General features: G+C 44.0%; 1 protein-coding gene across 2 annotated transcripts in view; it reads right to left on the bottom strand.

The window, feature by feature from the left end:
• The window catches only part of FAM107B (family with sequence similarity 107 member B), a 240,203-nt gene that overhangs the window by 79,877 nt on the left and 145,555 nt on the right, over positions 1-14,771 (bottom strand). The window contains exon 1 of one of the 2 annotated variants that reach the window (XM_086714879.1): positions 180-351. The exons of the other annotated variant lie outside the window; for it this stretch is intronic. The gene's annotated coding sequence lies outside the window, so the exon portion shown is untranslated. Of the gene's footprint in view, positions 1-179; positions 352-14,771 lie in introns of those variants that run through there. 2 annotated transcript variants of the gene reach the window in all.

Raw genomic sequence — 14,771 nt, 5'->3', positions numbered from 1 at the left:
CGCGCGCCGCTCTCACGGCCGGCCGCGGGGAGGGAAAGCCGGCGGCCCCTTCCGCCCTGGGGTTCCCCCGGGCCGGGGGTCGGGGAAGGGCGGGCGGCCGCGCAGTCTCCCCGGAGCGCACCCGCCTCCCCCGAGCTCCCAGTCTTTGTGTGCAAAGTAAGTGCGGGAGGCGAACCTACCTCGGCGCGCTCACAAAGGCGCGCGGCTCCCTCCCCGGCGCTCGCTCCGGGCGGCCGCGGCGGCGCCCAGCGACCCTGCAGCTCAGAGCGGCCCCGAGGCGGCGCGGGCGGCGGCTCTGACGACGGCGGCAGCGGCGGCCAGTCCAGCGCTGGGCGGCTCTTTCACACCCCGCGGCCCCGCGGCTCCGAATTAAGCGGCGGGGCGGGGCGGGGGCGGGGCGCGACTGCGGAAGCCCCGCCCAGACCCCGCCCCGCCGCGCTGGCTGCGGGCTCAGCGCTTGGGACCGCCGCGGCCCGAGGGGAGTGCGCCACGCCAGGCGGGGAGCTCGGAGAAAGTCTGGGGATTTGGTTCCGGGAGGTTTTCCTTCTGTTGTTCTAGTTTGATTGGCTTCAGAAACTTGGAAAGAGGAGAGGGAATGTTGGGAGAAAAAAAACTAAGTGTCACCAGATGAGAGAGAGAGAAATGGGAAATCGAAGGTGGCGGGAGCACGTTCCCGGAGCCCACAATTAAAGATCTCTCTCTCCCCCACCTCTCTCTGTCTCGGTCTCTCCCCTGAACTACTCGGCTCTCGGCTCGTGGGTGTCTGGCATCTGTCTTCACTCCACGCTTGTGAGGTTTAGCGAGACTGTCCCTATTGAAATCCTACAAATATGTCACAGAAGAAATCAGGGAGGAAACGGGTTTAATTGTATAAATTTACTGTCAAACCAGGACTTGAAACCCGGTGACCTGGAAATTTACCTAGATTCCTTCCCTGTCCCCACCCATCAAAGAGTAATTGGAGATTTGATTTGTGCACAAGGAGGAAAGGTTTGTTTCACCTTTTTTTTTCCTTCTCTGATTTTCGTTTTTTACAGCTCTCTTACAGCAAATTGCTTCTCTGCCCAACCCTAAGACTCTCAGATTACCATGTGCCTGAATCACAACAGGTACAAAACTAAGAAATTGAGAGTACCAAACAAGGACAGGTTGATGGATTTTAAATCAAAAGCTTTTTAATTTTCTTGGCAACAGATGCATAAGGTTTTATTTATTGGGAAGTTTTTCAGACTAAAGAGCGTGGGTCATGATCACACAGAACAGTCATATCAATTATGGATTTCAGTAAACAATTACTCCAAAGATGCTCTAAAGCCAGCCCTTTAAGGGCCTGGCCATCCTTAGGTCCCTGAAGCCCACTGAGGGGTGGAATCACCTACCACAGGATTTAGAGAGTAAGAGGCTGTGTGAACTTTATCCGTAGTGTTTCCTCTGAGTCTTTCTTTTCTCCCTGTCCTTGGATTGTGTTGTTTCTGTAATTAACAATGGGTCCACCAGTCACCAAACCAGAACTGGGGATCCAGACTAGATTCTCTATTCACTCCTCACAAGGGAGCCAACCCCAAGTCCTAGGAATCCTACAGGGATCCTCCCCATCCTACCCGCCCTGCCACAACTGCCTTTGGGGTGTGTAACCATACCCTGGCAGTGGTCTCTCTCCCAACTGTCCCCAGCCTCCAATTACACACACTTTTTCCCTCCAAACTGCTTCCCAGTGAACTTTCCCAATACAAATCTGTTCAAATTTAAACCCTTTAACAAATGCCCAATTCCTACTACATAATCCAGTCTAAGCTCCTTGCTACAGTACCCCATAGGGCAGTATACTTCTTGATATCACCTTGACCTCCTACATCCCCCAAATGCCCAGGGCTTAGCTCAGCCAGAATGCTGTATTTGCTGAATGGCCCTGCTCTGTGGACACAAGAATAGAGGAAAGAATCTATCACCTTGCATAGTCTGGTAATTATTGCACTATATTGTAAATATGTGTCTTCCTTGAGCAGAGTTTGTGCTTGATATATACATATATCTTTACCCCTCACGCTTAACATACTATCTGGCATATAGAAGACATGCTTTACCCCTCATGCTTAACATACTATCTGACATAAGAAGTGTTAGGAACTGAATTATGTCCCCCCTAAATTCCTATGTTGAAACACTAACCCTCAATATGACTGTATCTGGAAATAGGGCCTTTAGGGAAGTAATTAAGGTTAAATTAGGTCATAAAGGTGGGGACCTAATTTGGTAGGACTGGTGGACCTTTTAAGAGGAAGAGACACCAGAGTTTTCTCTCTCTCTAAAACATGCAGAGGAGAGGTCATGTGAGGACACAGCTGAAAAACAGCCATGTGCATGCCAGGGAGAGACCTCACCAGAAACCAGCCCTGCGCCCATGTCTGTTGTTTAAGAAGCCACCATTATGGGGGCACCTGGGTGGCTCAGTCGGTTAAGGGTCCAACTTCAGGTCAGGTCATGATCTCAAGGTTCGTGAGTTAGGCCCAGAGCTGGGCTCTGTGCTGACAGCTCAGAGCCTGGAGCCTGCTTCGGATTCTGTGTCTCATTCTCTTTCTGCCCCTCCCCTGATTATGCTCTCTCTCTCTCTCTCTCTCTCACTCTCACTCTCTCTATCTCTCTTTCTCTCTCTCAAAAATAAACATTAGGGGCGCCTGGGTGGCGCAGTCGGTTGAGCGTCCGACTTCAGCCAGGTCACGATCTCACGGTCCGTGAGTTCGAGCCCCGCGTCAGGCTCTGGGCTGATGGCTCGGAGCCTGGAGCCTGCTTCCGATTCTGTGCCTCCCTCTCTCTCTGCCCCTCCCCCGTTCATGCTCTGTCTCTGTCTGTCCCATAAATAAATAAAAACGTTGAAAAAAAAATTAATAAAATAAAATAAACATTAAAAATTTTTTAAAAAAGAAGGCACTATTTATGGCATCCTGAGTGAACTAATACAAGGAGCATGCTTTAAATTCTAGATTCTAACCTTGGAAAAGCACTAACCCACCAGTGAGCCTGTAATGTCCCCTTAAAGCAGCCTGGGACACCTGTATCATGCCAACAGAGTGAGAAGAGTGTCTGGATGTGGTAAGTAACTACATGGCATTTCCCCTGCCCTCTGAGAGGAATGGGAATATGTAGCTCATTCCATAGTCTGGGGTATAAATGTCCACAGGTTCTTAGCCATCACCCTACCCTTGTGTCAGGAAACATAATTTAAACAAAAACAGTAAGAGGAGATCAAATGTTTTCTTTGAACTTCTTGAGTCAAAGTCATTAAAAGAAAGGACACTGGGGCGCCTGGGTGGCTCAGTGAAGTATCAGACTTTGGCTCAGGTTATGATCTCACTGTTCCTGGTTTGAGCCCTGTGTTGGGCTCTGTGCTGACAGCTTGGAGCCTGAAGCCTGCTTCAGATTTGGTGTCTCTCTCTATGTCATTCCCCTGCTCGTGTTCTCTCTCCCTCTCTCTCTCAAAAATAAAAATAAAATTAAAAAAAAAAAAATTAAGGGGCACCTGGGTGGCACAGTCAGTTAAGCATCTGACTTTGGCTCAGGTCATGATCTCACGGTCGGAGAGTTCAAACCCCATGTCAGGCTCTATGCTAACAGCTCAGAGCCTGGAGCCTGCTTCGAATTCTGTGTCTCCCTCTTTCTCTGTCCCTCCCCTGATCATGCCGTCTCTCTCTCAAAAATAAATAAACATTAAAACAATTTTTTAATTAAAAAAAAAGAAAGAAAGGACATCAGTTTACTAAATCCACTATTTTGGGATTAGCTCGTTTCTGCTCCATTCAGTCTCAGCGAGGCTCTGTCATGCATTTGCCAGAGACCAGCTTGTTGTGGGTGGCCTCAAAGTCCAGATGTTGACTGGAGCTGTCTGCTTGGGTACCTCAGATGCCCTGTACATAGCCTCTCGGGGGGATGGCTGGGACTTCCTCACAGGTCAGCTGTGTCCAGTGGGGGTGAAAGAGGAAGCCATAAGGCCCCAGGAGGGGCCTAGCAGGAGGTCTAGCAGCCAGGTCATTCTGTGACATCCTATCATTTGAAAACAACACAGAGCCAGCCCCAATATGAGGTTCAGAGAAACAGACTCCACCCCTTGGTAGTAAAAGCAGTGGTCACATTACAAAGGGACCTAAGTACCGGGATCCTAGGACAGGAGGAATCATGGCGGTCATCCCTGCAAATAATCTTCCCTCGAATCAGAGTTGAGGAACCACATAGTGGAGGGTAGCTGCGACAGCCGAGAGCGGTAGTCTCAAGGGAAATCATTCTTATTTATAAACAGGCAAAAGCCACTTGGAAGTTGAACATAAAGCCCACAACAACAGATTCTATAATTGGTACTACTGGCCTCATGTACTGAACTGATAGATCAAAGTAAATACTTCAGTTTTGCTTATTTGTCTTTGCTTTCAAATAAGAATGAGATTAGAAGGAAAAATGGCTTTAGGTCTCTAAAGAAGCTAAGCTTGACCCAATTCCAAATCAGTGTATTAGTTATCTATTGCTGCAAAACCAATTACCATAGACTTAATAACATAATACAATACCCACATACCAGCTCATCTTTGCTTTAGTTCAGGCATGGCCGGGCTGGGTTCTCTGCTCAAGGTCCCCCAAAGCCAAATCAAGAACTTGGCAGAGCCCATGGCTCATCTCATCTGGAGACCAAAGGTCTCACTGGCAGAATTCAGTTCCTTCTTTGTCCGGTTTGTCCAGTCTGTAAGATTAAGGTCCCCGCTTCCTGTTGGCTGTCAATTAGCAGCCACTCTCAGATTCTGAAGGCTGCCCACATACCTCCCCATGTGGCCCTCTCCATTATCAAGTCAGCAACAGCACATCAAATCCTTCTCAGGCTTCCTCTCTGTGCCTCTCTCCACCTCCCTCTCCTTCCATCTCTGCCTCTCGACTCAGATTTACAGGGCTAGTGTGATTAGGCCAGGCCCTACCCAGATCACCTCCCTATCTTAAGGTCAACAGATTTGAGAACTTCTTCACCTCTGCAAAATCCCTTCACAGCAGTACCTCGGTGTGTGTACCTTTTAAAATGAGGAGCATCTAGAAAGGATCAGAATGATACATCTAAATCAAAAAGTATGTGCTATAAGCAACATCATGAGCTGTTACATTGAAATAGCTTCTTTGCACGAGCATTTGTGAGCAAAAAAAGTGGAACCACTTTATTAAATATACTAATGGCACCAACAATAAAAATGAATATTCTCCCCTTTAAGAGTCATCCACTGCAAAGCATTTTACAAACTCTACAACAGAGCCACAATTCCTATTGAAACTGAACCCTCTGCCATTTCTAGGGAGCTTAAAGTTTAAGTTTTAATTTCAAAATCTTTAATATATGTGTTGCCTAAAATACTTAATTTGGCTTTTACAAAACACTTGCTCTTTGTTATTGACAATTTTAAAATCAAAGGGACTATAAAATAGTGATTAGAAAGCTATAACTAAATATCACATCAGAATCAAGAGAAACCGCTGTTAGCCACATCAACAACTCCTGAATGGTGCAAAGATCTGAGTTTTATGTCTTTCTCTTCACATGAATCCAACACCAGGAAAGAGGATTTCCTGAGAGTCTTCCTGTATAGTAAAACAAAAATCTCTAAAAAGCAAGAGGGAGAAAAACCCTGAAACCCTCATCCTGCCAAAAATATTAAGACATTTTAGTAGTAGATATTAATAAGTAAACAAACAACTTCATGTTTGAGCACAATGAAGATAACTCCTATATGTTTCCCAATTCAAATAACTAACATGTAAAATAAAGAGCCAGTTCACTGAGAATATTCTACATTTTGCTCCAACTTTCTTTTCTTCTAATATGCATTCCAGATACATACATTTCTTTTAGCAGAAAGTATTCCTTAAAACTCTTGCATTGGTAATAACTAGTTAAATGCCACTTATATATTCTTATCTACCTTTTTTTTGAGAGAGAGAGAGAGAGGGAGAGAGGGCACAAGACAGAGAGCACATGTGGGGAGGGGCAGAGGTAAAGGGAGAGAAAGTATCAGAGAATCTTAACCAGGCTCCACGTCCAACACAAAGTCCACAACTGTGAGATCATAACATGAACCAAAATTAAGAGTCTGAAGCTTCACCCACTGAGCCACCCAGGCACCCTTATTCTCATCTACCTTTTAGGCGATGCATAAAGTTCATGGAGTAATGGAATAAAGACTAAGTTGGACAGAAAAGATTTCAATCATGGCTCTGTTACCAACTAGTTTTGTGACCTCGGATGAGATATTCAACTCACCAGAGGCTGTTTCCTCTGGCTTTGATGGTTAGTGATGGTATAGCAATCTATATCCCTATCTATATCTACCTATATCTTAGGTAAACTGATGGTTACCAAAGGGGAGGTAGGCAGGGGGGTAGCTTAAAAAAGGTGATGGGGGGGGGGCGCCTGGGTGGCGCAGTCGGTTAAGCGTCTGACTTCAGCTCAGGTCACGATCTCGCGGTCCGTGAGTTCCAGCCCCACGTCGGGCTCTGGGCTGATGGCTCAGAGCCTGGAGCCTGTTTCCGATTCTGTGTCTCCCTCTCTCTCTGCCCCTCCCCCGTTCATGCTCTGTCTCTCTCTGTCTCAAAAATAAATAAACGTTAAAAAAAAAATTAAAAAAAGGTGATGGGGATTAAGGAGGACACTTGTTGTGATGAGCACCGGGTGTTGTATGTTAAGTGTTGAATCACTAAATTCTACACCTGAAACGAATATTACACTAAATGTTAACTAACTAGAATTTAAATAAAAACTTGGAAAAAATTATGGCACTTTTATATACATATAGACAGAGGTGCATGTTTCTTCTATAGAAATTATAGTATTAATGGTGTTTCTGTTGCTGTCCAGGCTTGGCTGGATAGGAAGACTGCTCCATCCACTTTGAGTTGACAACTAAAGTCCAAACTGCAGCTAATGTTAAATCTTGACAGAGAAAGTTTGCTTATTAACTCTGCTTAGAGAATCATATCACCACACATTAGAAATGCTAAGGATTACTGGGCTTTAAAAAATGCTCTTCGAGTGATAACATTCTTTAAGTTGTTCCACCAAAATTTAGCATGAACTCCAATTCTAACTAATGTTAATGCTCACTGGATAATGTTGATAAAAAGCTAAACTGTATAAGGAAAAAGAAAGGAAGAATGAATAGCAAAAGGACAAGAGCCCTTGTCCGACAGCTGAAGGCAGTTCCTGGAAGTGTTTTGTAATGCTGCCTGTTCACCTCAGACAGCCACCCTCATAGCTCGGGACAACCTGGCCTGTCCTGATTCCAACTTGCCCCAGTGACCAGCCTTTTGCAAGTCAACAGCTGAGACACTTGGCAGGAAACAGAACTTTGACATGCACTTTACCTCCCCAGCTCATTTCTCTCTACAACAACTGCTTATGGCATCTGCCATTGCCTGCATGAGAGCATAAACAACTACTTAAAAGGATAAAAGAAAGACTCTGCAGAAATGTAAGAAACTATCTTTTTGTCTGAAAGACCAATACAATTGACAAACCTCCGTCCAAAGTGATGAGAGACAGACACCCAGAAAACAAGTAAAAAATACATCAGGAATGAAAACGGACACATAACTATTGATACGCAAAGGCTAAAAAGTAAATGCAGAAACACTATGAGCAACTTTATTTGAAAATTCAGATGATATAGAAACATCCCTGCAAAAATACAACCAACTCAGGATTACATAGGAAACTTGGAGGGTCCCATAAACTTCCAATGAATTGAATTAGCAATTAGATTTCTCACAGAATGGGAGGAATCTAGTACTATGGAAATTGATTTTAAGAATTATTTGCTGGGGCAGCTGGGTGGCTCAGTCACCTGAGCATCCCACTCTAATTTTGGCTCAGGTCATAATCTCACAATCCTGAGACGGAGCCCCGTGTTGGGTTCTACACTGACAGCCCAGAGCCTGCTTAGGATTCTCTCTCTCCTTCTCTCTCTGCCCCTCCCCCCCACCAAGTAAATTAATAAACTTAAAAAATTATTTGCTAATGACAATTCTTAGCTTGGTTAGAAATATTATTAATCTCTTTGACAGTTTATCAATGGGAATAATGAAAAGCAAAACTCCTCTTTTCACTGCTAACTTCTCTACTTACCATATGCCTGTCCCCTTACCAAGAGGACCCATGTTGGTCTTGAACCCACAGACTTCCAGATATTCTTCATTTCCTCTCTCAGGCCCCACCTCCCTGTAGGTCACAAAACCAAACCATTGCTTTCTCTATTATTTCTCTCAAATCCCCATTTTCCTCTTCATTTCTATCAAATTCTGCCCAGATTATAGATACTTCATACTCACTGAATGGACACCCACAATACCGTCCTTCTATCTGCCCCACACAGTGAACACTGCCTCCCAAGTCATAGCTCCAGCAGGCCACATCCACCAGACTAATACAGCACAACAAATTATACAAGGCTTCCACCCTCTGATCCAGACCATGGGCTTTTATTTTACTAAAATTCAAAGTTACTGCTTTCTTTAAGAAATGGCTCTCTCAAAAACAGAGCTACCATACAATCCAGCAATCCCTCTTCTGGGTATATATCCGAAGGAAATGGATTCAGTACCTTGAAGAGATACATGTATTCCACATTCATTGCAGCATTACTCACAATATCCAAGATGTAGAAACAACTTAAGTGTCCATCAACAAATGAACGGGTAAAGGAATATTACTCAGCTATAAAACAGAAGACCATCCTGCCATTTGTAACAACATGGATGAACTGGAAGGTCATTTTGCTAAGTGAATAGGATAGACACAGAAAGAAAAGAACTGGGTGGTCTCACTTATATGTGGAATCTAAAAAAGTCAAATACCTAGAAGCAGAGAGTAAAACCATGGTTACCAGAGGTGGGGAAGCTGGGAGAGAGGGGAGGTGTTAGTCAAAGGGTACAAAATTGCAGTTATATAGGACAAGTAAGTCTAGACATCTGATGTACAACATGATGACTATAGTTAATAATACTTTAATGAATACTCGGAATTTGCTAAGATAATAGATTTCAGATGCTTTCATCACACACACACTCACACACACACACACACACACACACACACACAAATGGTTTAAATGGTTTAACTATGTCAAGAGATGAATTAATTGGTTTGACTGTAGTAATCATTTCATTATGTATATGTATACCAATCAGCATGTTATACACCTTAAATATATACAGTTTTTATTTTTAAAAAAGAAATGGTTTTATTTTTCCCTAACCAGTTGTCCTGAAAGACAATGCTAACAAATTCAGCTGAGCTGGATCTATAAAGGCAGGGGAAATTCACTCTTATAGAATAATGAATTCTCCCATGAATTATAGTTACTGATCAGAAATGAGAGAAGAACTCCACACATCCTCAGAAATAGTAGCTTCTTAAGGGTTTAGAAGGAGCTGGGTCTCTAATATTCTGACTTATAAACAATTATCAAAACATGTCTAGCTAATGGTTTCTGAATTAGCTCTTTTCTTTGTATGTTTAGGATGAAAATAGATGAGCTAGATCATGAAGAATTCTGAATATTTATTCTTTCATGAAGTTTTTTTGATCTATTTTACTACTTTGGATAGCAAATTTAATTCAATTCCTGATTTTTCCTATCTGAGCAAAATAAAACTGAATCACAAAATAAAACCTTTAGTAATCGATAATCATGTGGATTTGGAATGAATATTTTCTTCTATTCTCCTTATTTACTTTTGAACAAGTCAATAGTCCCAACAATGGGAAAAAAAATCAGATTTTTTCACAATCATAGAGAAGTCATCAAATAAGATAATACAAAATGCTTTGGAGAACAGTGCCGCACTTTGTGTAAGATAAAGATACTTGGTTTGCCTACAGAGAGCCAAATATTACAGTGATTAGGCCCACAGTCCAACAGATTTGATTATGTGTTGTGTATCCCCTGTTCCCCAGCTGAGTGAACTTGGCCAAGTTATCCACTTCTCTAAGATTCAGGTTCCTCATTCGTAAAGTGGTGATTTACTCATTTATATTTTTAATTTTTTTTAATGTTTACTTATTTTTGAGAGACAGATAGAGTGTGAGTGCGGGAGAGGCAGAGACAGAGGGAGACACAGAATCCGAAGCAGGCTCCAGGCTCTGAGTGTCAACACAGAGCCTAACGTGGGGCTCGAACCCACAAACCGTGAGATCATGACCTGAGCCGAAGTCGGACCCTTAACCAAATGAGCCACCCAGGTGCCCTAATTTACTCATTTATTTAACAAATATTTCTCAAGCATGTTCTTTGTCCCAGGTACTATTCTACTCCCTGAGAATACAATAGTGAACAAAGCATAAAATATCGCTACGATTATGGGGTGTATATTCTAAAAGAGGGAATCAAGCAGGAAAGGGAGAAAGGAGGAAGGAAGGAAGAAAAAAGGAAAAAAAAACAGAAAAGCATACAGTATGTCAGATAGCATTCATTATTGCTATGTTAGAGAAACACATAATAAAGCTGAGACAGGGATGAAAAGTGGCAGTAGGACTGTGTCATTTTAAGCAGGACGGCAAGGAAGGCGTCTCTGAGACAACGACATTCGAGCAAATACCTGAAGGACGTGAGGGGGTTCCTTGTGCAGGCTTCTGGGGGACAGGCCCTCTGGGCAGCTAGACTGGTAAGTGCAGAGGTCTTGAGGCGCCCACGGAGCAAATTCCAGGCGCGGCAGGAGGCCAGTGTGGCTGGAGAGCCAGAGCCAGGAGGGATGATAGATGATGAGGAAGGAGAGGTGCAGAGGAAAGCAGAACAGATGGTATAAGGCCCTGTGGGCTGTGGCAAGAAGAGCCTGGCCTTTTCTCTGAGCAAGCTGGGAAGCCACTGGCAGGTGTGGAGCAGAAGACAGACCTGTTCTGATGCACATTTTAAAGGGATCACCAGGCTGCTGGGTTGAAAACAGACTGCAGGGGAGCAAAGGTGGAAGAACACTTAGAAGGCTTGTGTACCGGGGAGGCTGGGTGGCTCAGGTCATGATCTCGCTGTTCCTGAGTTCGAGCCCCCCTTGAGACCCATGTTGGGCTCTGTGCTGACAGCTCAGAGCCTGGATCCTGTTGCAGATTCTGTGTCTCCCTCTCTCTCTCTCTCTCTCAAATAAATAAACATTAAATTAAAAAAAAAAAAGAAGAAGAAGAAGGCTTTTGAATTAATCCAGGAAGGAAAAGGTGGTGCTTTGAATCAGCATAATGAGAAGTGGCCACATTATAGATATTTTGAAGGTGGAGCCGACAGGATTTGCTAATGGATTAGATGTGGAAAACAGGAGGGGGAAAAAGAGTCAAGGGTGATTTCCAAGTTTTCAGCCTGAAGACCTGAGCGAATGGAATCCCTTGTTCCGAGAAGGGGAGGCTCTGAGAAGAACCACTTCGGGAGAGAATATCGGGAGTTCAGTTCGGGGTGTGCTGAATCTGAGGTGCCCTCAGTGAGCCAAAGGTATGAAGCCAGTGGTTGGAGAGGAGTTGATAGCCGAGAGAAGGGTGAGGCCAGAGCTATACATTTAAAAGTCATCAGCGGGCACATGATACTGAACGTGAGACTCCATCTATCACCCAGGGAATGACTGAGGTCTGGGCCTGGGCCACCCCCACATTTTGGGCTCAGGGAGATATGTGGAAACAAGCACAAGAGAATGAGAAGCACCTTGAGAAGGAATGGCCGTTGAGAGAATGGAAACCAGGAGAGTATGGACGACAGGTGAGGCCGGGATCCGAGGAGGAAAGAGTGGTCGCCGGTCTCAAACACTGCGGGCAAGTCCGGGTCCAGGGAGGTGGGAGCTGGGGCCTGACAGCTGGATTTACCCGCCCAAGTGTCACTGGTGGAGCTGTGGGCACAGAAGCCTTACCGTGGTGACTTCAAGAGAGAGTCAAGGGCGGGATAATTGGAGGCAGCTGGCGACTTTTTTTTTTTTTTTTTTTTTTTTAGGGAGGGGATTATAGAGCCAAGAAAGGTTCTGTTTCGTTTTGTTTTAAAAATGGAAGAAATTGAGGGGCGCCTGGGTGGCGCAGTCGGTTAAGCGTCCGACTTCAGCCAGGTCACGATCTCGCGGTCCGGGAGTTCGAGCCCCGCATCAGGCTCTGGGCTGATGGCTCGGAGCCTGGAGCCTGTTTCCGATGCTGTGTCTCCCTCTCTCTCTGCCCCTCCCCCGTTCATGCTCTGTTTCTCTCTGTCCCAAAAATAAATAAAAAACGTTGAAAAAAAATTTAAAAAAATAAATAAAAATGGAAGAAATTGGGGCACCTGGGTGGCTCAGTCTGTTGAGCATCCGACTTCAGCTCAGGGCATGATCTCACAGTCCGTGGGTTCAAGCCCCGCATCAGGCTCTGTGCTGACCTCTTGCTCAGAGCCTGGAGCCTGCTTCCAATTCTGTGTCTCCTTCTCTCTCTGCCTCTCCCTGGCTCACACTTTGTTTCTCAAAACTAAATACACGTAAAAAAAAAAAAAAAAAATTAAAGATGGAAGAAATTAATGGCATATCAAGGCCTGTGTGTAATCCTTGGTATGCTTTTTCTAAGCTGATGGGAATGATCCTGTATCTAGAGGATTAGTGATTATCTTTATTGGCCTTCTAAACATTAAACCCCGGCACAACGCTCTGCTCCAGCTGATTTGCCTTTTACCTGCTCAACATACACGCTCCCACCTCTGAATCTCCTTCGTGCTGTTTTCTCTGGCAGGAATGCTGTGGCTCTCCCTTTAATAGAGCTGATTTTTACCCATATATTAAGTTTCAGCTCAAGTCCTATTTCTATGAGTCCTTCCCTAACTTTTGTAACCCAGATTAATTGCTTCCTTTATTTCCTTTCTATTTACTTTATTATTTTTTAATGTTTATTTTTTTAAGTTTTTTAATGTTTATTTTTGAGAGAGAGAGAGAGACAGAGAGACAGAGTGTGAGCAGGGGAGGGGCAGAGAGAGAGGGAGGCACAGAATCTGAAGTGGGACACTTAAGTGCTGAGTCACCCAGGCGCCCTTTTATTTCCTTTGTATAACACTTAGTATCTCTAACACACTTATTAAGTATCTCTGTGTGTAAAGGACTGAGCTAGATTTGGGAGGAGAATAAGTTAAATGGAAGGCACAGAATCTACCCTCAGGAAGTTAACAAACGTGTTATCTGTTGTACATGATATTTTTTGTGCGTATCTTTTTTCCCCTAATTCTCTCATGAATCTTGAGGGCAGGCAGCGTTTTCACCCCCTTGGGGCTTAGCACCATAAGTGGAGCTATAGATTTTTGTTGAATTATATTAAAAAATCATTATGATAAAGTATTATTAGATCACTTCCCAATTATATAAAATGGTCACAAAAAAACTTTTCTTAACATCTTATTTTTTCAAATATTTTTTTAAAAAATTTTTGACGTGTATTTATTTTTGAGAAAGAGAGAGAGCACAAGTAGGGGAGGGGCTGAAAGAGAGGGAGACACAGAATCCAAAGCAGGCTCCAGGCTCTGAGCTGTCAGCACAGAGCTTGACACGGGGCTCAACCCACAAAGCGTGAGATCATGACCTGAGCAGAGGTTGGATTCTTAGCCAACTACACCACCCAGATGACCTCTTCAAATATTTTTATAATCATTATTTTAAACCTTTCTAAAGGATGTTAGGTATTTCCCTCCTGTGTTATTCAAAGGTCCTTAGAGACATTATTTTAAAAAAATAAATGCAATCTGTTTATGGAAGGCAGAACTGGGTGTCTTTACTGGGAATTTTGATAAAGCTGAACTTAGGGCACACTGCATGTTTGCTAGAATAACTGTTCTTAAGACTCAGTTTTATATATAAGAGAAGGATCTGATTAGCGGTTCTATGGAGCAATTGGAAACTTGTGCTTCAAAAAATATCAAGGCCAATAAAGAGACAAGGGGCATTGTCTTAATTGAGATTCCCACTATTCTCAGTGCTCTCCTGATGACACAGAGTAAGCCCAGGGGACTACTAATGAGCTAGGAAATATGAATATGCATCAGCTGGAACCTGACCAAGAAGCTGATAAAGGGTATTGTTCCTCGCCTAGGTCTGCCTGGTATAAAAAGTAGAAGGGTCCCATGAGTATACTGTGGGCAGGTTTGTGGAGATTTTCTGCTGCTTATTGGAGAACACCAAACTTCAGTAAACAAGAACAGCACTGATGAAAAATACGCTTGAGTCCCTCATCACAATCAGTTTAAATAAACTGGGGAGGGAAGCATGGGTGGCTCAATCGGTTAAGCATCTGACTTCAGCTCGGGTCATGATCTCACTCCCCATTAGTTGGAGCCCCGTGTTGGGCTCTGTGCTGACAGCTCAGAGCCTGGAACCTGCTTCGGATTCTGTGTCTCCCCCTCTCTCTGTCCCTCCCCCACTTGTGCTCTCTCTCTCTCTCTCTCTCTCTCAGTAAAAAAAAATTAAATAGAGTGGGGAAAATACAAAATACAAAGCAAACACAAGATGGTCAGCGAGCAGGAGGAGGAAGAGAAGTGAGGGGGGAAGGAAGGATAGAGAAAAGGAAATGAGAAGAAGGAAGAGCTGACCCGGAACAAGAGGGGGGCAGGAGGGAGGAAGAGAAAATAGAGAGGGGATGAGGAAAAGGAAATTGGCAGGAGAAAGGCATAGGACATTTTAAGATGGTTTTTGAAGGTCAATCCCTAGTTTTCACTATGGATGAAAGCCTCAGGAAACAAACCTTCCTGTTGAGGCATGTGTGTGATTCTTGTTAGGTTCCTTCTCAGCAG

The sequence above is a fragment of the Puma concolor genome, chromosome B4 (genome assembly GCF_028749965.1).
Source record: "Puma concolor isolate L17-30 chromosome B4, mPumCon1.1.hap2, whole genome shotgun sequence".
NCBI lineage: Eukaryota > Metazoa > Chordata > Mammalia > Carnivora > Felidae > Puma > Puma concolor.
Note: the sequence above shows the minus strand (reverse complement) of the source record. Positions and strands in the feature narration are given on the sequence as shown.